The following is a 23085-nucleotide window of genomic DNA, read 5'->3' as shown; positions in this document are numbered from 1 at the left end:
GGATAAACTGGGGAAAAAGTGCACAAGGTTAGCATTACTAGGTAAGACAAAGATAAACTCAAGAGTTGTAATCAGGATCAGAAAGAGGTTTTAGCCTATCTTCTACAGATTTCCCCTGAGTTTATGCCACTGCTTCTCAGTTCCCTAGAGCAACTGTGGAAACTAAAATCTAGATCAGGATCACTGAAGGAGAGAGAATACTCATGCTCCTGGTATGGGTATTGCTGAAAGGTTACATTGGTCTCCCCATTCCAGAGGTGGGTTCTGGTTCCCGGTGCAACCGGTACATTGCAACGGACCCCGGCATTCACCACATGAACGCGCGCAGCAAACGTGCACACATGCACAGCGTGCACATGCATCCTTACCTCTGACGCCTCCGTGATCCTCCAGCTGCTGGGTGGAGCATTGTGTAGGCACCGTACGTTCCGTGTGCGGAAGCGCCAAAGACCTCAAATAGAGGTAAGGAGGGCAGGCAGGTAGGTGGGCCCTCTGGAGCACCATACCAAAATGGTATACAGTGCTCCAGGCAGGCATTGGTACACCTGTACTTGGGCATACCGCCTGCAACCCACCACTGCCCCATTCCCAGAAATCCTGTATATTTCTGTACCATGTGTTAAAAGCGCCTTATGTCATGACCCTCTAAGCAGCTTCACCCTCTTTAAAAAAAAACAAAGAGATTGAGAGAGGCTATTATCCAGCTAAAAAAGAGAAAATAACTCAATATCATTATAAAGGTTGTGAATTACAGGTTCACAAAATTACAGGAATTTGGAGCTGGACAGTCTCTTAGGCATAGTATATTAGCTAATCTAATCGCCTTCCATGCATCTTGACAAATTCTCAGAAACTTGGGTCCTGTTCATGTCTAATTATGCAGACAGCAGCCACCAACAATTTTACAAGACCTGTACAGCATGCCAGCAAGGAGCAACATCTGTATCTAGGGTGGGCCACAAGAAGTTTTCCAAGAAGAGCAATAGTCTGGAATGGCCTTGCCTGATCCGCTGGGTCTCTCAGCTGTGGTATTTAAGAGCCGAGGTGGCACAGTGGTTAGGGTGCAGTACTGCAGGCCACTTTAGCTGACTGTTACCTGCAGTTCAGCGGTTCTAATCTCACTAGCTCAAGGTTGACTCAGCCTTCCATCCTTCTGAGGTGGGTGAAATGAGGACCCAGACTGTGGGGGCGATATGCTGACTCTGTAAACCGCTTAGAGAGGGGTGAAAGCCCTATGAAGCGGTATATAAGTCTAACTGCTATTGCTGCTATTGCTATTGTTATTTCTAGCCAGTGTCTGCAGTTGCCTCTTCCACCTCACACCCCGTTGTGTTGAACAATGCTAAAGTACAGGGCTCACCATCTCAAGCCGTTGTGGAAGGATGCTGATTTAGAGACACCAAATCAGCAGGGAGGTAAGCAATAGCAAAGGAAGACAGGCTGAGAAGAACAGGATCTGGCTGCCCTGCCCTGAAGGTTTCCCTGCCAGGTAAGGAATGGGACAACAGCAAGCGAGCAAGCAAAATTTCCTGTTTGTTGAAGAGGGATAGAAGGATTCTACTAGCAAAGAAATACTGGAGCAGGGCTGTCAAAGTTCACCATGCGCTGGCCACACCCACACCCGGTTTAGCGAAGGAGGAAAAGTTGTGATACATCACGTGATGCTACCATGACGCTTCGAGTTTGACACCCTTGGATAAAGGAAATAAATGAGAAACGATTAAAGTTGTTTCTGCTCGGCAAGGAATAAGAACAAAAAGAAAAGCAGGATCTGAGCAGTTTTTTAATGGGTTGACTTTCCTAGATTGTATGATCTTAAATATAATCTTGAAAAAATATATCTATTCAGCAATCCAATCTTGGAGTTCTAGTTCTTAAAAGAGCTGCTGTCTGAGTGGCTACAGTGAAATAGCCTGTTTTGCAAATAGCTGTGTTTGAGATATTTTTTTCACTCAGCAAGTTTAAATTTAATAGCATATTGTTCATTTTTGAATGAATAGAGATTTTTGCAAAAGGTTTCCTGTTGCACCTTTCAGGCCAACAATTTAGTCTTCATGCAGCCCTCGCAACAATCAGGTTGATTTGACCTGTGCATGAGCACATCCCCTGCACACGCCCTGCCCCCATGCATGCGCGCCAGAGACCCGATGACCAGCTGGCCGGTGGGAGGTGCATGTGCATGCATGGTGGAGCTAAACTAGGGCAACAACTCTCGTGCCCACAGAGAGGGCGCTGCTTGCCACCTGTGGCATGCGTGCCATAGATTTGCCATCACAGCCATAGAGTGTTCTCACTGTTGCCTCCTGATCAGTGTATAACGATCTGATAAGTCTAATCAGGTTCATGGTCTTGGGATACCAAGATCATGCAAAGACTATAGTTTATTGTTTTCTACCACATCAAAAACTTTTCTGTAATTGATATAACTCATATGTAGATCCTTTTGATATTCTTCCATAATCCATTTATTATTGGCAATATGATCTCAAGTGCTGTGCCTCTGTCTAAAGCCAGCTTATACATCAGGTAACTCTTGACCTATGACATTATACTATTATTTATTCATGCATTCATTGGATTTGGAAGGCAGCTCAACTCCAGAATGATTCTGGGAAGCTTGCACAATTTAAATGGAAGAGAAAAACAGTGTCAGGTTTCCAAGTGATGAAACCCATTCAAAAAAGAAATGTGCAAAGTCCATCTTTGAAAACAAATTTCTTTTATAAAATAAAATGGCTAGACATATGTCAAATTTGGGCTCGACAAACAGTCTGAAAAGAAAAAGACATAGTATATGCCTAGGTAAAAGAATCAACCAATATCTAAAATTCTTATAAAAACTGTCATGGGCTCCCTAAGGGCCCAACCCCAAGCTGGGAGAAAAGTTACTGTATGTTTTTAAAAACTTGTAGAAGCCTTGCAGGATGGGACCCATGTGCATTTCTAGGAGGGAGGCTATTGTAGAGGAGAGGTGCCACAATGGAAGAAACCTATAAATCAGTTTATAAAACTCAAATGACATTTACTATGTCTATCAGGTGTTTGGATTGTGGTTACATTTTCTTGCATTCCAGTAGTATAAAGCTATTTATACAGGTGCTGTTAATGTGCCAACTAGCACGCATTTTAGATAGAAAAAAGTGGAACTTCATTCTGAGACGAGTCAAGAAAGAGCCAACAAGGAAAATTGTGGGATTTGTTTTATGAACAGGTTGTAGAGATAGTGATTGTAAACTGTAAAACTCACATTTGAAGTGGATTTACTTTTGAAATTATTGCTGAACAGCTCAATTGTTTTAACTTTTGTGAAAAAAATAACAGCTTGGAAATTTTACAGCCAAACAACCATTTTCTTGAAGTGGTTTTCAAGAAGGACTTATCTGTGCTTATTCATTTGTGTCTTTTGGGGTTCAATTTATTTAGGACTGTATACAATTCTGCTTCTCACTCTCCCTTTCCCTTCCTTTCCCCCCAAAAAGTGTCTACAGTCTCTTTGCTTGCCTTTATCTAATTTCTCCAGCACTATTCCTTTTCCTTTTTGTGTTTCCAGAATATGCATATCAGTCTTTGACAGGCGCTTTGCAAAAAGAGACAGCTATTTTGCTTCTGGCATATTAATTTCCATAACATCATTAAGTACCAGGTAATTGCAAATGTTCAAATTTTATGAGGAGTGCACAAAGAAAAAAAGGTTAAAATTTTATGAGGAATTTCATAACAAATAGCACTAAAATTGAAATTCACTGCATTATGTAACATCGAAACATAGCGTCTTCCACTGTAAAAATTATCTTGAAAATCTGCTGTGATTAATTCAGTGCTTATTTGAAACAAATAATCTTGGTAGTTATGTTATGCTGAGAGAATGTTTGCTCACTGTTTTATGGCATCCAGTTAACTGTTTAGTAGTTTTTATTCATTTTATTGTAAGTTTTCTGAAAGGCAACATACACGTTAGTAAAGAACATTATATAGCATGAATTTGGCATGGACCTGGGTTATTTGAGGGACCCTCTCTCACCATACCATCACTTCTGACACGCTCTGGGCCCTTCTGGCTAGGGAGTGTTGCCTGGGGGAGCCCATAAAGAGAGCATTTTCTGCTGTGGCAGTGGCAATTTGGAACATTGTCGCTTCGGATATCAGATTGGCCCTCACCTGGCTGCCTTTTTGAAAGCTCCTGAAATCGTTATGTTGCCAATGGGCATGGGGAACCAGGAATGTGGTAGAGCCTGCATAATGGCTGTACATGTAGTACTCAACCTATGACTGGGGGAGGGTATGCAGGTGGAAAAGATTTACTCAGCAACTTGCAAACTTTTTCTGCTGCCTTTCCCATTGACTTTAACATCAGCACAAACATGGTTTTTTTAAAAGTAATGTATAGAAACTTCTGATATAGACTCAACCGCTTTTCTTTTTGGCAGGAGAGAAGATCTGCTTATGGCTTGCCATTTGAATTTGTAGCCATATTTTATTTATAGTAGTATGTTTATGGCGCAGGGGTGGGTTCCAGCAGTCACTACTGCCGGTTCACTCGTGGGCGCTTCATGCACGCTACATCGGTGCATGCATGCTTGATGTTCCCTGTGCACTCATGCACAGTGCAATAAAAATTATTCTGCACATGCACAGAAGCAGAAAACAAGATGGCGGCGCCTATGGTGCCACCCAGAGAACCAGTTCAGGGACGTGGCAGGCCTGGGTCACTGTCGGTTCCAGTGACCCAGGCTGCCAAACCACAACTGGTTTGGCCAAACCGGTCTGAACTAGTAGGAACCCACCACTGGTATGGGATCATGGGTGTAACTATCCAGATGCCTACTTATCTACCTACTTACCTACCGACCACTTGCTTACATCTTCTATTTTGTAATGTTCATTTATTGTTTACAGAGAGTCCATGTCATGTAAAGGATGTCCCTTTGCTACTCAGTCTTAACTTGCTGAGTAATTTGTGCACTTTAACAGAATTCTTGTAGCTCTTGAAGCAGATCATCTCATTTTCCATTCAGTCCTGCATGGAATCCTTAAAAATAGCAGGCTGCTTTAGTGAACAGAGGTGCTTTGCTCATGTGACATCTGAAGTACTTCTGAATCATTTTCAAAACATGCATTGTCCTAAGAATTAGAGTAGGCTTATTAAATGCAGTACTTGACTAAATACTTGGGACATTATTTATAGCCAAAACATACCCCCCACAACCCCCCCCCCCAAATTTTATACTTTCTGAAAGCCATTAAGGAATTTCTTTTACATGGAAGAATGAATTTAAAGCTGTCTTCTGGGTGGATTTACTTGCCTTCTTTCTTGTTCTCTAATCTTGTTCTCCATATTAGTGATTGTGGCAAGGAATCTTGCATGTAAGGATTAAGGAAACGGTCTTCTACAGCTTCGCTTCACTTGTCCTTAAATACTTGCCATAACCAATTTCATCAAAGCAGTGTTGCTTTAACTTGGGGCTGTAAAGATAAGAGCAACCTCATAGTCAAAGCAATGCTGCTACAATAGATTGTGCTGCTGGTTGGTTGATCTGCAAAGGACACGAAAGCGAAGTCTCAAGGAAAGAGTGTAGAAATTATGCCTGGCTTCAACACGGTGAGGAGGAATTGTGGGAAGTAAACTGCAACACATCTCAGAGACACACCAGGCTCTGACCCAGATTCATTTGATAGAAACAAGTATGTATTGCTGTAGCTAATCCTTTGTGTAAAATGGTTTATTTTAACTGAAAGGAAATAAATCTGTTATCTGTTGTGAGATTCCTAAGGCTAATATTTATTTGAAACATGTTATAAGATTATAACAGAACAACGTGAACCCTAGCTTAATTAGTGTGCCAGTGGCTAAAATCTGCGAATGTTTTCTTCTGTTTATTGCCTGAACGTGGCCATTTGTATGAAGCTAGCCTTTCTGTTGTAGTGAATGTTTATTGAATTTTGTAGCAAAGTCTCATGCTGTTCGGTCTTGTGCTCCTCCTCCTACATTGCACGGCTTGGTGCCTCCCCTTTAACAATCTTCTTCAGCACAGAATCATCTGGATACAGGCAGGTGTCTGTTAAGAAGGCACTGCATCTGTCGGATTGTGTACTCTAATTTATGAATAGCATATTTAATACTGTGATGATTTTAACTGATTTTAATGCCACATTATTATTTTTATATTATAACAAAAATACTAGAATGGACCAATTGCTTTGGAAGTGCTGCTGATTATGATTATGTGAGTATCTGTTACTATGCTGACTTTTGGAGCCTCTTAGTTTATTTCAAGGTATTTGTTTTGACGTTTGGTATCTTCTATGTGAATATATTCAGACCAAGAATAGGGCAGATAGTTGTGCCTCTGAATTACATGGCTGATACTGTACTATACTTTATTCATCATGTTACTCTAGCTGCAAATTTCTTGGTATTCTTTCTAAATTGATTCTGAATGGAAGATGTGTATGTTTGTGTATAGTCTTTTTTTCCTAATAGAAGCTGCAGGTAGATCTTCCTTAATGACTATTATGTTTAGCAGCCACTCAAAGTTATGACAGCATTGAAAAAGTGACTTTGCAATCAGTCCTCCCACTTACAACTTTCAAAGCATTCCCGCAATCATGTGATCAAGCTTTGGGTACTTCACAATCAGCAGGAGTTTAAAACCATTACAACATCCTGTAGTCACATGATTGCCATTTGCACACTTCACAGCCAGCTTCTGAACATCAGACTCAATGGTGAAGCTGGCGGCAAAATTGCAAGTCACAGTCATGTGATGTTAAAAACTATGTTGCTTAGTGATAGAGTTGCTGATCCCAATTGTCATTAAGTGAGAACTACCTGTATTTAAAGAAGCATAATCAATACAGATATTTTTTCTCAATGGAATATAGATTCTGCTAATCTTTTTTTCTTTTTTTACTGAAATTGTTACAAAAGAACAATTCTTTGCAAACTTACAATGGCATCCTCTCTACTGCTAAATAATCTAAATCTAAAATAAGGTATTCATGCATTGTTTAAATTTAGAAGACTGCTGAACACATAGCAACTCTGGGAGTTACACAAATGAAAAACAAAACGAAAATATATTAATAACTAAAATAAAAATTGCTATGATAAGGTGGGTGGGGAACAAATTAACCACAAGTGTACTAAACATCTCATGCCATGGCAGTTAACAACCCCTGTCTAGCCCAAAGGCAAACGTTCAGGGCTGTTCAAACTTCTCATTTAGTATTTTTAATTTCAGTTGCTTTGCAAATATTGTGATGAATATGCTGTGTTTTACTGTATTGACATTAAGATTAATTGAGATTTTGATGAATTTTATTTTGGTTTCATAATCACATCATTCTGGAGGTTTTAATGCATCACCATAAACAGCCTGCATTCAGCAGTGAATTCTGACCGGATTCTTTCAGCAGGCAAAAATGCAGTCACATTGTGTTGTTCATGGTGTACTGATGAATATTCACTGCAGCTTCCAGTTTATTAATAGTAGAAACATTAACAATAACAACATTTTCTTATAATACACTTTCTGCCATCTGAAGCGAAATAACCAATGTTAGAGAACACACCAGAACTTACGGAGAACATCATTCCTGCCCCTATAATGTGGGAGGCATTGCTTCTCTTTCAACCTTCTTAACCCAGAACAATTAATGATGGTGCTTACAAGATTGGAAAATGAGAGCCAGTGCTATTAATACACTCATATAAGGAAATTATTACAGAGAATCTACAAAGGTGGATATTTATGAACTGTGTATCTAAATGGATAAAATGGGAGCAAGGAAAATACTGTTTAGATCCTGAAGACTGTGATAAAAATGCATAGTGATAGACAATCTTCTCTTAGTTGTCATAAGATATGAAGTAATAGTGTGCCCAGAGCATGAGTCTGCTTTAAGAGCAAGTTTGTCTCTTCAGATTTTTAATATTTTGAACACCTGTCTAATCAGTTTCATGTACAAAAAAATGCATCTACATACTACTTTTCCAAGTACAGAATTCCACTATGACATCAAATATGTAGCCTACAACATAAACAATATCCAAAAATACTTTGAAATCAGCTCCATAGCTAATTGAACATTTAGAAAAGTCTTGTGTATCTCTTTAGATGTCTCCATTTTTTTCTAGTAAGAACTATTGGCAATGACACCTTCAGTGTCTTTTTTTTTAACGGATTTCTCATCCTTCATGGACACTTTTCACATCCAGGTGACCTACTTTCTATTTGACCATCCAGTCCACTTTTCTGAAATTTCTATACAGCTCTTTTCTATTACTAATATTATGGTTTATACTATTACTATTAATAGCCTGCATATTATAAACAGAATGATAACACAGTTGCTTTCTTCCCAAGATTTGGAATTTCAGTCCCTCTTGTTCCTTCACCTATCTTCTAACCAATGGTGTCAGCAAAAGAGGGCAGGGATTAGTTGGAACTGACAAGAGTTAGACTTCCATCAGCTGTCAGCGTAGCTGAAATCTCTCATTATCACTGTCACAATGCTTCTTTGAAAGTTTGGTCAACTGACATAGAAAGGCTTCATCTGTATAATCCTTACACAAAGAGATTATTATAATATATAAAAACTGAAATTGGGATGGAATGGGCATGCACAGGCAACACTTTTGATGGAATTGGCCATAGAGCCAAGCAGAAGTGTGCACACATGGAAACATCTGGGGATAATCTCAAAAGCAGGCACAAAGACTTTCTAAAGGACAAGGCTGCTTGAGGAGAGCGGCTTAACTAATGTGACAAGCCTCATGAACTCTGAAGTATTTGAATACTTCAGGTAGTATGCAGTATCTTCATTCTCTCCCACACACATCTACATTCTAAGGAGCTATGTGTGATGTGGTAAGTGAGAGATGTAACTCTGGACTGAACATGACCAATTCTTTGGTCCACTCTGCATTCTACAGTTCAGCAGTACTTTAACAAGAAGCCAAAAATAGTACAGAGCCTTGGCGATTTAATAAGAATCTACTAATTTATGGAGATAATCTACCCAAATATAGGTAGGTGGTCCTTGACTTCAAAGGGTTCAGAGTTCTGATGGACCCTCAAAATGATACAATCTAGATTCAAAGTTCCAAAGGCTGTTCCTTCCCCCTCATGATTGCATTTTGCATACTTGACAACTGGCATGTATTTATGGCTGTTTGCAGTATCCTGTGATCATGGGGTCAAGGTGTTATGGCTGTTTGCAGTATCCTGTGGTCATGGGGTCAAGGTGTTATAAAATATTTATTCATAATAATAGCTAATTTAGTATAAAACGACAAACTTCACTACACCATATTTGAAAGCAAAGAATTAAGTTAGTGCCAACATCTCACGTTGCCTGTAGTTAGTTCTATATAATACAACTTTACAATAGATTTACTTTCAAATAGTGATGTGATTGATGACTTTGATTTATCAAAGGAGATGTAGAGTCATTACTTGGCTGGAAAACTACCTATACTTATCATATGTGCTAGAAGACTCTGAACCATTTTAAAAGTGATCCTAATTATTTTCACAGTCAACAGGAACAACAAATTAGGCAAAATATTGGGAAATGGTATTATAGAAGAAGTACAATATTGGTATATCAAATGCTAATTATGCCAAAAGAACTTATTGATAAAATCAGTTTGAATATGAATATAAGGCAACACAAAAGGCTGTGGTATGGGATCAACATCCTGTACTATGCTATGTGAGATGCAAGGATTTTTGCTAACTTAGATGCCATCTAAGAATTGGCACCACAATCAAAACTGATTAATCTTTATAACATGCCAAGGTTGTTACGGGTTCTGCAAAATTTCATTTGGACTTCAATTTTTCTAAGGCTTATCAAAAGCCATGATATTTTTTTTTGCACAGTTTTCTGATGTTATCTGGAATACGGATGGTGTCATCCTCAATGCAGAAATTGTTAAAAGGCCCTGTGATTTTGATTTTTGTTGTACTATGGCACACAGTCTCAGTTTAATGAAGTAAACATGATCCAAAGAAAATAAAATATATTTTAGAAGCACAAAGTCCTGAAAAATCTAGATTTTCTGCATTCTCTTCTCATTACTCAAGGCTATCTTATGAAATAGGATACCCTGACTACCCTGACTGCTCTTTAGAAGGCCAGTTCCTGAAGATGAAACTCAAAATACTTTGTCCACCTAATGAGAAGGAAAGACTTACTGGAGAAGAGCCTAATGCTGAGAAAGATAGAGGGCAAAAGAAGAAGGGGACAACAGAGAATGAAGTGGCTGAATGGAGTCACTGAAGCTGTCGGCATGAACTTAAATGGACCCCGGGGGATGGTAGAGGACAGGAAGGCCTGGAGGAACACAGTCCATAGGGTCACAATGGATCATGACTTTGCAACTAACAACAACCATCTTATGAAATATATTCTTAGCTATGTAGATATTTCAAAATAACTACAATTGCTGACTAACAAGGACACCCTTGGCACTTTTCTGAAGCAGATGAATAAAGATGCTTTAACTAAGGAATTTAATCTCTTCCTTATTATAATCTGAATATACCAACTTTTGTGGTGAGCGATGCTTCATGCCTATCCTGCGGGACATGGTGCCATCTTGCTACAGGTTTTAGAAGAAAGATCACAGAAGCCTGTTGAATATTGTATGTCAGCCATTCACTTTCTTCTCTGGAGCAGAATTCTGCCTAGCAAGATTCTTTGCTGATAAAACTTTGACATGCTGTCCAATCCAATAAATGACCAGAAATAATTGTTCCCTGTGGCTGCTTAATCATGCAGCTGCCAAATTTTCTGTCCAAGATGATTAGGATGAATGAACTGTTTTACCTGAACACAAAGTATGCCAGTTGTTAGAATTAACTCATAAGAAGTTTAAAGAAATAGTGTGAATCAAAGTGATTTGGCTTGCAAAGTTTTACTTGCCTAATATGGATACAGATGTAGAATATTTTCTGAAGAACTGTGCTGTTTATATGCAAACTCAGTCTTTCTACGATGGTTGGCTACAATGTTCTCTCCCACTCATTGGGCCAACTTGTTGGCCCTTTGAGGGATTCTGGATGATGAAGCACTAGAAAAAAATCCTAGAGCCACATTGGAAAAAGAAAAAAACGAACCCGACGGAGCACAAATGAAAACTCAGGGATTATATTGTGGTGATAAGAGTGGCAAAATGTAATTATTTTTCAACTCTTTATCACATCCATAGATAATCATCCAGTAGCCCTGTTTAATATGATTTAGATCTTGTTGGAAATGGACAAGCTACAGAATCATTTGCAGGGCTGCTGTGATGAATACTCTGGCTATCTGGTGGATAAAGTGGCTTGGATCATTTCAGAATTGGGCTGCAATAGGCAAGTCCTGTCAAGGTGACTGAGGCAACATCTGGTGAGGTTAGTTAGGATGAGAATTAACCTGCTACTCCTAAGGAAATGCCCTTTGTGACTGTGAGCTTGATCACAATCTATTAAATCAGTGGTTTTTCTGGCGGATGCTGCCTAGCAGTATGTAGTAATGGTAACCTCCTTAAGGAAATGGTGGTTCTCCTTGCCTTGAAAGTGGCAGTGTTGCACATTTCAAGAAACTGAACAACAGTCTAGATAATTTTTGACTGGTATTTAAACTTCCCCTATTTATTGAGAAAATCTTGAGCTGCACTTCAAAGGGACCCAGAGGAAACTTTATTTAGATCTTTTTCAGTTGGGTTTATATAGTTAAAAAGTTTGTTAATAATCTCTAGTGAGATTGTGACTGGGATGATGCAAGTGTCCTAGTTCTTAGTTTACAATACAATACAATAGAGTTGGAAGGGACCTTGGAGGTCTTCTAGTCCAACCCCTGCCTAGGCAGGAAACCTTATACCATTTCAGACAAATGGCTATCAAACATCTTCTTAAAGACTTCCAGTGTTGGGGCATTCACAACTTCTGGAGGCAAGCTGTTCCACTGATTAATTGTTCTAACTGTCAGGAAATTTCTCCTCAGTTCTAAGTTGCTTCTCTCCTTGATTAGTTTCCACCCATTACTTCTTGTTATACCCTCAGGTGCCTTGGAAAATAGTTTGACTCCCTCTTCTTTGTGGCAACCCCTGAGATATTGGAACACTGCTATCATGTCTCCCCTAGTCATTCTTTCTATTGAACTAGACATACCCAGTTCCTGCAACTGTTCTTCATATGTTTTAGTCTCCAGTCCCCTAACCATCTTTGTTGCTCTTCTCTGCACTCTTTCTAGATTCTCCACATCTTTTCTACATTGTGGTGACCAAAACTGAATGCAGTATTCCAAGTGTGGCCTAACCAAGGCATTATAAAGTGGTGTTAACACTTTAATCCTAGCAATAGCACTTAGTCTTACATACCGCTTTACAGTGCTTTACAGCCCTCTCTAAGTGGTTTACAGAGTCAGCATATTGCCCCCAACAATCTGGGTCCTAATTTTACCCACCTCAGAAGGATGGAAGGCTGAGTCAACCTTGAGCCTGGTGAGATTCGAACTGCCAAACTGCTAGTAGCCAGCAGTCAGCAGAAGTAGCTTGCAGTACTGCACTCTAACCACTGCACCACCTAGCTTCTGATACCATTGTTCATTGCATCAAGTATAGGTTTGCTCTAGGAATATTGATGGGAGATCAAGCCAGAAGCATTTGCCATCTGGGATAACCGAAGGTTCTTGTCTTTCTATTTAACATCTAAATGAGACTGCTAGGTGATATAATCCGTCAGTCCGGGATCCAGTATCATCAATATGGTGATGATACCCAGATTTGCCAAATGATGGAGTCAAGGTTTTGACCCAGTGTCTGGATAGTAAATACTGAATGTGGAGAGAGTCAGAATCATATGAAGACTACATTTCTGTTGCTATTTTGGTTACTCAGTCTTGAAGAATTTTCACTTTGAGTCTTGGGATAGCACTTCCCCATTCGATACTGCATGATCTGAAGGTGTTCTTAAATTTGTAAGTCCTGCTCAAAAGAGCAAGTAATAACTGTAGCTATAAAAACCTTTGCATAGGTCCCTCTTATGCACCAGAAATACCCATTCCTGAATTGGGGTGCTTTCTTGATATCAGTTATGACTTGAGAACCACGCATGTGAACAATTACAATGCTGTCTATATGCAGCTGCCACAGAAGACATTTGGAAGTTGGAGCTGGTTCACAATACAGTGCCATGAGAAGTAATGGGCATGCCATGTTATGCCCATGCAACATGTCTGCTTTGCCAGTTAGTTTCCTGGTACAATTCAAGATGCTGATTACCACCTATAAAACCATTCATGGCATGCTACCTGATGGACTGGCATTGTTTGCATAATCAGGGAAGACCAGAATCTCATGGTCTCATTGATTTAATAGTGTCACCTGATGGGACCCAGAAAATGTGCTTTCTCTTTTGTTGCACCTGCCCCTTGGAATAGTTTCCTCCCAGAGATCCATATGGTTCCCATACTGACCTCATTTAAAAGGTCATTAAAGCATGGCCTTGGATTAGAGTCTGTAGTGAGCCTCTTATAGGCTCTTATAGGATAATGTATATTAAGCTGGACATTTATTCTCTTCTGGATGTGCATCTCCTTTGTTATATGGTTTCTGTACAGTTTTTATTATTCTAAGCTGCTCAGAGTCAAAATTGGAGTCAGAATTATAATCTCAGTTCAGCAGTTTTATACATTTTAGGTCGACAGGCGGATAGACTGACAGACTGACTGATAGACGGACATAGTGAGTACATTGTAGGATTTTTTGATCAATTTGGAATTCTTATGAAATGTTTGCTGATCTTACTTTCCAGTTTGTAGGTCACTTTGAATTTTTTTTTTTCCTGATTCTGTGACATTAAATTGCACCATTAATTCTGGCTGTTTTCGTCTGGACTGCCTGTTTGTGTGCGTATTTAATTGCTTTATTAGTTTTCTGGATTTTAAATGTCAACCAGTGTCTCATGGAGTGGGCAGCTACAACTAATGTAATGAATTAAATATATCATTTTATTTATTTATTTAATAAGTTTTTATGGTGCCTACAATCTCCCTACAAGTTGATTCTGAGCGACATAAAAACATCTCATCCGGACCTGGAGAGAGACAAGGAGAAGGAGAAGACAAACAGCGAGACACGTGGCTACAAGGCGGAGGGTGTTGCTTTCCTCTTCCGGAAGGGCAGAAGACTAAAGAATAAAGACTTAGCGATGTTCTTAAAGCTTTATGATTTCCGTCTGGGATAAAATGGAAAAGTTGTATATCGATGATGAGACATGGAGACTGAAAGAAGCGTTGCTGATTGTGGACACATATTGTATATAAGATTTGTCTGAACTCTAACTCAAATTGCGCATGAATTATTTTCCTAGGCGAGGAGAGCGGAGATTGCGATCTTTTTGAGTTGTGGTCTGGGACGAACGGAGTTGGGAGGCGCGTGGGAGAGGGAAGGGTAGCGAAAGCTTAATTAGACTACCTGGGGCTAGAATGCAAGCTGATGTTTGTTTGAGTTGCTATTTCAATATAAGGTCAAGAAAGATTGGTCGGAGAGTCTTCAGGAAAGTGGAGTAAATATGGGAGGAGCAATGGATGCGGATAAAATATATATGTGGATATGGATAAAGGCAGGGTGGAAGGTAAAAAATTTACATGTGGAGGTGGGTAAGGATAGAAAGGGAGGTGTTGGAAATGAAAAATGAAAGAAGTACTTGAGTTTAATGGTTTTATAGAAAGGTTTGGATATTCGGATTAAAAAAGAGATAAATTAAAGGTCTGAATAGATAGACAAAGCAATGAGACTTTTAGTTGGGGAATCCTAATTGATCAACTTACCTGGCTCTAATACAGTTTGAAACCCTGCAAGTAGTAAAATAACCGAAATTTGGAATGAGCTACATTGTTTAAGATTTACAGATAATGGGAAGCTGTGTTAACGTAGTGGGTTTATTGACCCTTCTTGTTTCTCCTTTCTTTTTGTGTGTGTGTGTGTTTTTTTTTATTTTGTATTTTTTACTATTCTTTTTTTTTTTTCTTTGGCTTTACTTTTATTTTATTTTTTTAATTTTAAAGTTAGCTGGCCTTATTATACTCAAATGCTTGTTAAAGAATTATGCCGGGTATGGGACCTGCGAAGCCGTAAGGGGGTTAGGGAGGGGGGATTATAGGGGGGAGGGGGGAGGGTGGAATTACAGTTTCAATTCTTAGAACAATAAGAATTCACTTGTATACTGCGGCTCGTTTTTCTTTTTTCTTTTTTTCTTTTTCTCTTTTATTTTATTTTTTAAAAAAAACAAAAACAAACTGAAATGTATGGATACACCAAAGCGAGGAGAAGAGGGAAAGAGGAGGGAGAAGTAAAGAGGGAGTGAGAGGGAATGTAAGGAGGGTGAGATGGAGGGAGGGGGAGATGTCTGAGGGGGAAGGGAAGTAGAAGAGGGGAATGCTGGAGGGGTGAAATGAAAGTTGGAGGGGGAGAAGAGAGGGTGTATGGGGGAATGAAGTGTCATGTTGGGTTTTTTTTTTCTTTTTTTTTTTACGCACAGTATATAAGTGATTGTATAAAATGAAAATGAAAATGAAATAAATAAAATGTATTTAAAACATCTCATCTGTAGTTCTCCTTACTAGGCTAAATGTAACAGGGAGATAGAGGATTTTCATTGCTATTTAAAAATAAAAACCTTCGGGTTGCGCTCTGTGAAGGAAGGATTTGGAAAAAAAGTATTACCTAAAACAGGGCTGTCAAACTCGTGTCGTCACAGCGGCGTCACGTGACATATCTGCACTTTCTCCTCCTTTGCTAAACTGGGTGTGGGCATGAGCATGGCCATCTGGGCCATTGGCCACGAGTTTGACAGCCTTGACCTAAAATAATATTGTTCTACTCCACTCAGAATTCCAAATAGGAATAGCAGTTAGACTTATATACTGCTTCATAGGGCTTTCAGCCCTCTCTAAGCGGTTTACAGAGTCAGCATATTGCCCCCAACAACAATCCGGGTCCTCATTTTACCCACCTCGGAAGGATGGAAGGCTGAGTCAACCCTGAGCCGGTGAGATTTGAACAGCCGAACTGCAGAACTGCAGTCAGCTAAAGTAGCCTGCAGTTCTGCATTTAACCACTGTGCCACCTTGGCTCTTGGCTCAAAGGAAACACCTGCCAAGCTGCTTGGGTCTTTGGTTGCACCGACTAGAGAATAGCATTAGAAAGATTATATTAATATCATAAGAGTTAAGTGATACAGTTTAAACATTTGGAATAGTCTATGTTGCTAACAATCTGCCCAGCAATAAAGTTCACCCAACATATAAAAGTATCCATCATGTTGTTATTTGTGTGTAGGTGAATATTTCTGATTCTTCCTTAGGTTAGTTAACCCAAAGATGGTACTGTTTTAATTAGAAATTGCAAGGATCTTCAAATGTTCCAACTCAAGTGGAATTCAGTAAGTGGGTTGTCCTTTTAAATTGTTACACAGTGTGGCTGAATGTTTAGAGAGAGAAATTCTTAATAATAAAATTAATTTGAAAGTAGAACCTGTTTCACCACATTTCAAACAAGGGCTAGACAGCCAACTCTCAGGAATGCCTTACCTTGGTTGCAAGGCAGAGTGGCTTTCAAGTTTTTTTTTAAAAAATGTGATTCTGTTAGGTAATCCAAACCAATATTGTGGTGTATTTCTGATTTAAATTACCATAGTTTAATGACTAACCATTGTATAGTTTCTGGTTGAAGTATATTGCTGTTTTAACTGACACTTGAACTGCTATTTTATATTGTGTGCCTATTTGTTGCTGTCTACTCTGTTTTTATTATTAAGACTGCAAACCTATGGCAGAGATTTTCCTTATTTCTGTACTAAAACTTGTATTTTTAAATATTATATCTTTGTAAATAAGTAACGGGTAGCAATGTGGATGCAGAGTGTACAAAATAGATATGAGGAGGTTGGTTTTTTTAAAATATAATGTTGCTTGCTTTTAGTTTTCACTTAAGATGTAGGTGGAGACTCTTGAAAAGGAAGTGGTTTAATATAAATAACTGGAACTTCAATGAATTCTGCCTTATACTTTTTAAAGCAGCATTTAAGCTGCTCATGAATAAACAAATTCAATTTAATGTAACAAAACCTCTTATATGCGAGGCATATTCAACATAGTGTCTTCCCAACATGCTGAGTTAGGAAGGAAGGTTAATTTCATAGTGTACAATAGATACATAATATACAGTTTGTTCTGATAATCCCACATGGATAGCACATACATTTACAATTGTTTTGGACACCATAGGTTTCCCATATTTTAGAGATCATACTGGGAAAATAAGTAGTGAAAGCATGGGCTTTCACTTCCGCAGCTTCTAATGAGTAAGTACTGCAACAAAATAGCAAGAGTAAACATGGCATGGCTATTAATGAATTATATAGTAATTTAAGTGTTCCACTTTTCTGAGTAAGTACACTCTATGTCAGTCTTAGATGGTAGCATATGGCAATAGTATGCCGATTTGCTAGGTGTTCTATAAAATAACAATATTAACAAGGTATAATAGTGTTGAAATAAAATTAAAATAAATTGGCATTTGATTGTGCTTGTAGATTCTGATGAGAGTATGTCAAAACAGGCCAGTACTATTCAAAATGTATTGTTATGTATAGGTATAGCTAAGGCTTCTCTGTGTTATTAAATAGTGTCATAAGAAAGCCTCAAGATGGAAATCAGGATCTTTGCATCCATCTAATGGCAACTATGAAAAGTGTATGATTATGATTTGGAATGTAAGAGACATAAATAATAATGTACATAAACATACAAAATGAAATGAAGAAAAATAACTGTTATCTGTAAAGCTGAGAGAGAGAGAAAGAAAGCATAATAGATCTGAATTAAGGTGGATTGATCTTATATACCTAGGTTTACACAAAAGGTGATCTTGAAAATCAATAAAATATAACTGCCCTGACCTGACATCCATATTAAGTGCCTAACTCAGTACTTAAAGTATCATTAACTAACAGCTGTGTGAAAAAGCACTGTTGGGATTACCTTTTAAAATGCCATTAAAGAGGCTATTTCTGAAAGTAAATTCTTTCTCAGGATGGAACTTAAGCTGAAGAGCAATGTGCCCTTCTTTCCTTCTCAGATCCCATGTTGGATACCTACTCTCAACATCATCATTCATGATCATATTTTAATTTTGCCTGAAGTAGGCAATTTTTGAACAATCAGCTCTTTGAATTGTATTCAGAAACCTATTCATTGCTTACAAACCAGTGGTAAATGGCTTTCTTAGTTGCCATAGAATGGCTCTGCATTGTACAAAAAAAATGTAGCTTCCATGCAATCTTTGAAGGAATCCTATATAGAGATAGAGGAAGATGGAAATGAAGGTATAGGTGTAAGTATGAATGGAAGGGCTGAATTATACATAAGAAAATATGAATGGGTGTCACATGAATTGGCATCATCTGTTGTCTGGTAGTAGCAATTCATAAGTTAGTGAAAGTTATATATTACCTTTCAGTGAATGGTGAAATATTGAGCTTCCTAATAGAGTGGAAAAAATTACGTTAAAGGGTGACTCAGAAGTGTTTGTCCTTACACTGATCGGAAGCATGAAGAAATATGCTATGGGGATGGAATGAGGCAAAGATTGTGACTGAGGGGAAAAAGTAGGAGAATGATTGAAATACATTGTGAATAGAATACATAGAATAGCAAATGTAAAGGAATTTTATCATTCTGGGAATGAAAATGAAGTTTCTAAAATATTACAGAATACGAACAGATAAACATTTGTGTGTTATCAAATAAACGATTACTTTCTTACATTACTAAAGAGCCATAGTGGCGCAATGGTTAGAATGCAGTATTGCAGGCAAACTCTGCCCACAGCTGGGAGTTTGATCCTGATCAGCTCAAAATTGACTCAGCCTTCCATCCTTTGAGGACCCAAATTGTTAGAGGCAATATGTTTACTCTGTAAATTGCTCAGAGTCTGCTGTAAAACACTGTGGGATGGTGTCTAAATGCTATTGCTATCTTCTCCATGAAACTAAGATTCGAAAAGAGAAGTAATGGCAATAACAAGACTCCATTCTTGGTAGTCATTGATAAATGAGTTCCTCTTTGAAGAAATGGTAATAGCAATAGCAGTAGCAGTTAGACTTATATACCGCTTCATAGGGCTTTCAGCCCTCTCTAAGCGGTCTACAAAGTCAGCATATCGCCCCCACAGTCTGGGTCCTCATTTCACCCACCTCGGAAGGATGGAAGGCTGAGTCAACCTTGAGCCGGTGAGATTAGAACCGCTGAACTGCAGATAACAGTCAGCTAAAGTGGCCTGCAGTACTGCACCCTAACCACTGCGCCACAAAAAGTAAATGAGAGGTCATGCACCCAGTTCCAAGATTCTGTAACCTAATTCATGCAATAAAGCAAACTGTAGAGCTGTCCAACACACATGCAGCGTGCCAATTAATCCTTAAAAAAACCAGCACATTTTCCGAATATCATGCAACTGCTGTCGTGAAGCCCTGGGAAAGGAAATATTTGGCTTAAGAAATTACCAGCAGGTACATGACCATGCATGTATGGAAAAATACATTCAGTTTTTCCATTCAAAACTTAAATGCTGGACAACTTTAATCTATAGCCCTATCAATTATTATTTTAGTATCACTCTTAATATTGGCTCAACTGTTTAATAAAAATATCAAAATAAAATAAATAAAAATTAAAAATTAAACCATGGTTCTTTATTTTATTCCAGGTTGTCCTTCTACTTTTCAAATCAATGGTCAGGTTAAGTCAAGAATAGTGCTGGAAACATGTGCTAAGTTGCAGCACACCGAAAGAAAATCCCAGTTGGATAAGAAATATCTGTTAAGACCCCAAGGTTTGTATCTGTGTCCTTCTTTAGTAATGTGATTTCAATGTCATGTTTAAAAAATACATACATTGAAAGATGAAGTTACAGTCATCCATCAGGTGTTTTATGTAGTTGCATGAACAAGATAATATGCATCAAATGATTGCAACTAAAGTTCATGATGTTATAATTATGGTATGTAGGGAGATTAGGTTTTGCTGGTTTTTTTTGGCTCCTATTAGGAAGCTAATTATGATTACTTTCTCCAGTGCTTTTATTACTGTTAATTTGACTATGTAGGAGAAATTAATTAACCAATTTTGTTGTATTTATTTTGTACAATGACAACGAAGGCTATACTATAACTTAATTCTGATTCATTAGGCATTTATAATCAATAAATAAAATAGAATATATGATTTTAGGCATGGAAATCCTGTCCTTGTATACATTTATTTATTTAATTAATTTATGTTAGTGTCCAGATAAAAATGACTCTGTGTGGCCTGAAGAAGAGAAAAATCAACTACCACCACACAAAACAAATAATAACCAAGCATTTCTTTCCATAAAACCTCTAAAAAGAATATCTCACAGGTGAGAATCCCTGCCCAACCCAAGCAAAAACAGTTATGTCTCCAGTACATTACAGAAGGCCAAAAGAATCTGGGCTGTTTAGATTGGCCATTACTTTGACAGATCTCATGTGTGGCATGCAGAATTTATAGGAGATAGAAGATATGCAAATAACACAGCTCTATCATCTTGAAGGACTTCACAGATGATATCCAGCACCTTGAATTTCACTTGCAAACCTATTAGCAGCAAGTACAGCTTGCAAAGTAATGGTGTACCCTATTTCAAAGACAAGCCAATAACTACCCATGCTGCTGTTTTCTGGACCAGTGGCAATTTCCGAGGGGGTCTTCAAGGGCAGACCCACATAAATCTTATTACAATAATCCAAACAGGAGATGAATGTTTTTATTATGTCTGGAATCTGGATAAAAGACAAAATTTTATATAGAGAAATACAAACAATATGTTGTAAGTAAATAACACCTTTGAACTCTAGGGAATGTGAACTGGGGAACTTTTGGTGCTTGCTGAGAAGTAATAGAAGTTTATTGTACTTTGTAACAAAGTGATTGAAGGGCTAATTAACCTAAGGAGGTAACTCAACTTACAGTAAAACCTCTATTTAATGGACCTTGACTTCAGTTGTGGTAGACAAAATATGCTTATACAAATAGTTCTCAATTAACAACTACTTGTTCAGAGATTGTTCAAAGTTACAACAGTGCTGAGTGAGTGATACTTTCAACTTGAAGTATCAAACAGTCCCAGTACTCCTGTGGTCATTTGAAGGTTGTAAGACACTCTGGTAAGCAGTTTGAACTTTCAGCACTTTTTTCTCCACCAGCTACAGGACTCACTGTGGTCATTTGCATACTCTCCACCACCTAGCAGCAACCATCTCCTGGTCCATCGCGTTTCCATTGTGCCTTAACGGCCACCCACACATCATCATACACTCTTCTCTCCAGATAGCAGCCATTCCTCTCCATTGTACTTGTGTATCATCCTCCACTCGCCACCAGTTACTTACCTGAGCACCAGCCTGTTTAAGAGCTGCCATTTTCAGTCCCAATTGCTATTGTAACCTGAGGATGACCTTCTGAGCATTTCCATTTCACACATGCATCAAATACCCATGTGCAAAATCTCATTCATATTTAATGGATGTTCTGTTTCAAACAAATACCCCCTTTCTCCTTTAAATGGAAGTAAACATTTTATTTCTTCCCATAATCCCACAATAGTGTCACTAGATAGTGTAAGAAAAGTCTTCCAGAAAAGTAGAATCTATTCCCCAAACAACATGGCTTGTCCAAAATAAATTAAAATGAGCAAAATCTCATGAGATTTTGGATTATTTTCTGGGACGGGGAAGTCAGCCATTGGGTGAGAATTTTCTTTAAATCTGTGCACTTCCATTTTGGTGCAAATATGTTCTGCAAATCATATTTAGATCAAAACTTTTCAGAACTGTTTCAGTAAATGGTTAAATCAAATAAACTTTAACAAGAAAAACAGGCTGCTAATCCTTTAGCAATAAGCATTTAGGTAAGGAGGCAGATCAAGACTCCCACATAGATTATATTTGTCACTGTTTCTCTAAATCAGTGTTTTTCAACCACTGTGCCACGGCACGCTAGTGTGCCGTGACATAGTGTAAGGTGTGCCGTGGGAAAATTACTTTATATATAGTCAATATAGGCAGAGAGTTAAATTTTTTTAACATTTTCTAATGGTGGTGTGCCTCGTGATTTTTTTCATGAAAAAAGTGTGCCTTTGCACAAAAAGGTTGAAAAACACTGCTCTAAATACTTACTGTACTTTCATTCTTAGTTATTTTTGCTTTGTGAAATGATGATTCCCTATGAATATCAGTGTGTCTAAGCAGAGTGATGGGACTCAAAAATTCATAACAATGTGCCAACAGTGCATTTTAATGATATCATTTGGGTTCCAATGAAACCTCTATATCAGTCCAGCTCAGCTCGGCCTTGGAACCCATCTGCCCATCAATTTTATTTTCAGTCCAAGCAACTTCTCTCATTAGTGAGGGACTTTGATGTGCTGAGGACTTGTTCAGTTTCTCCACACTGCTGGGAATTCAAACTGTTGATCCTAGGACAGTTTGGTTCTCATGTTTAGGCTTCAACTCTAATTATCCAGTACACGGTTCTTGCTTTTAGCCTTCCTGAAGTCTTAATAACCTGCTGGATTTCAAACTGTGACCTCAGAGAGATTCTGACAGTAATTTCTATTGACAGAGATTGCCATTTTCAACCATATGTATTGTGAAGACCGTGGTACTATGGGTGATGATTAATGAGAAGTATTTCTCATTCTAATATTCTATCTTTGCTTTCTCACTAGCTTTTGTTATTGTTTTGATTTTTTTTGTTCTTGCCCCTCCTTTTGTGTAAATTGAATTCTTTAATTCTGTTGTTTTCCAAATTTAAATTCTGAATCCCCGTTTAGTTCACTTACGTTGCCCTTGTGAAGTGAAATATGCTTTGACCAGGTTACATAAAAGCAGGACATGATTTTTTTTATTGTCTCATTTGCACAGCATACAGCATTCTAAAATTTTGAATGCTAAGCATTTTCCCCCACTAAGCAGGTCAAACCTGATTGAAACACAGGTATTG

Source organism: Thamnophis elegans, chromosome 2, assembly GCF_009769535.1.
Source record: "Thamnophis elegans isolate rThaEle1 chromosome 2, rThaEle1.pri, whole genome shotgun sequence".
NCBI lineage: Eukaryota > Metazoa > Chordata > Lepidosauria > Squamata > Colubridae > Thamnophis > Thamnophis elegans.
Note: the sequence above shows the minus strand (reverse complement) of the source record.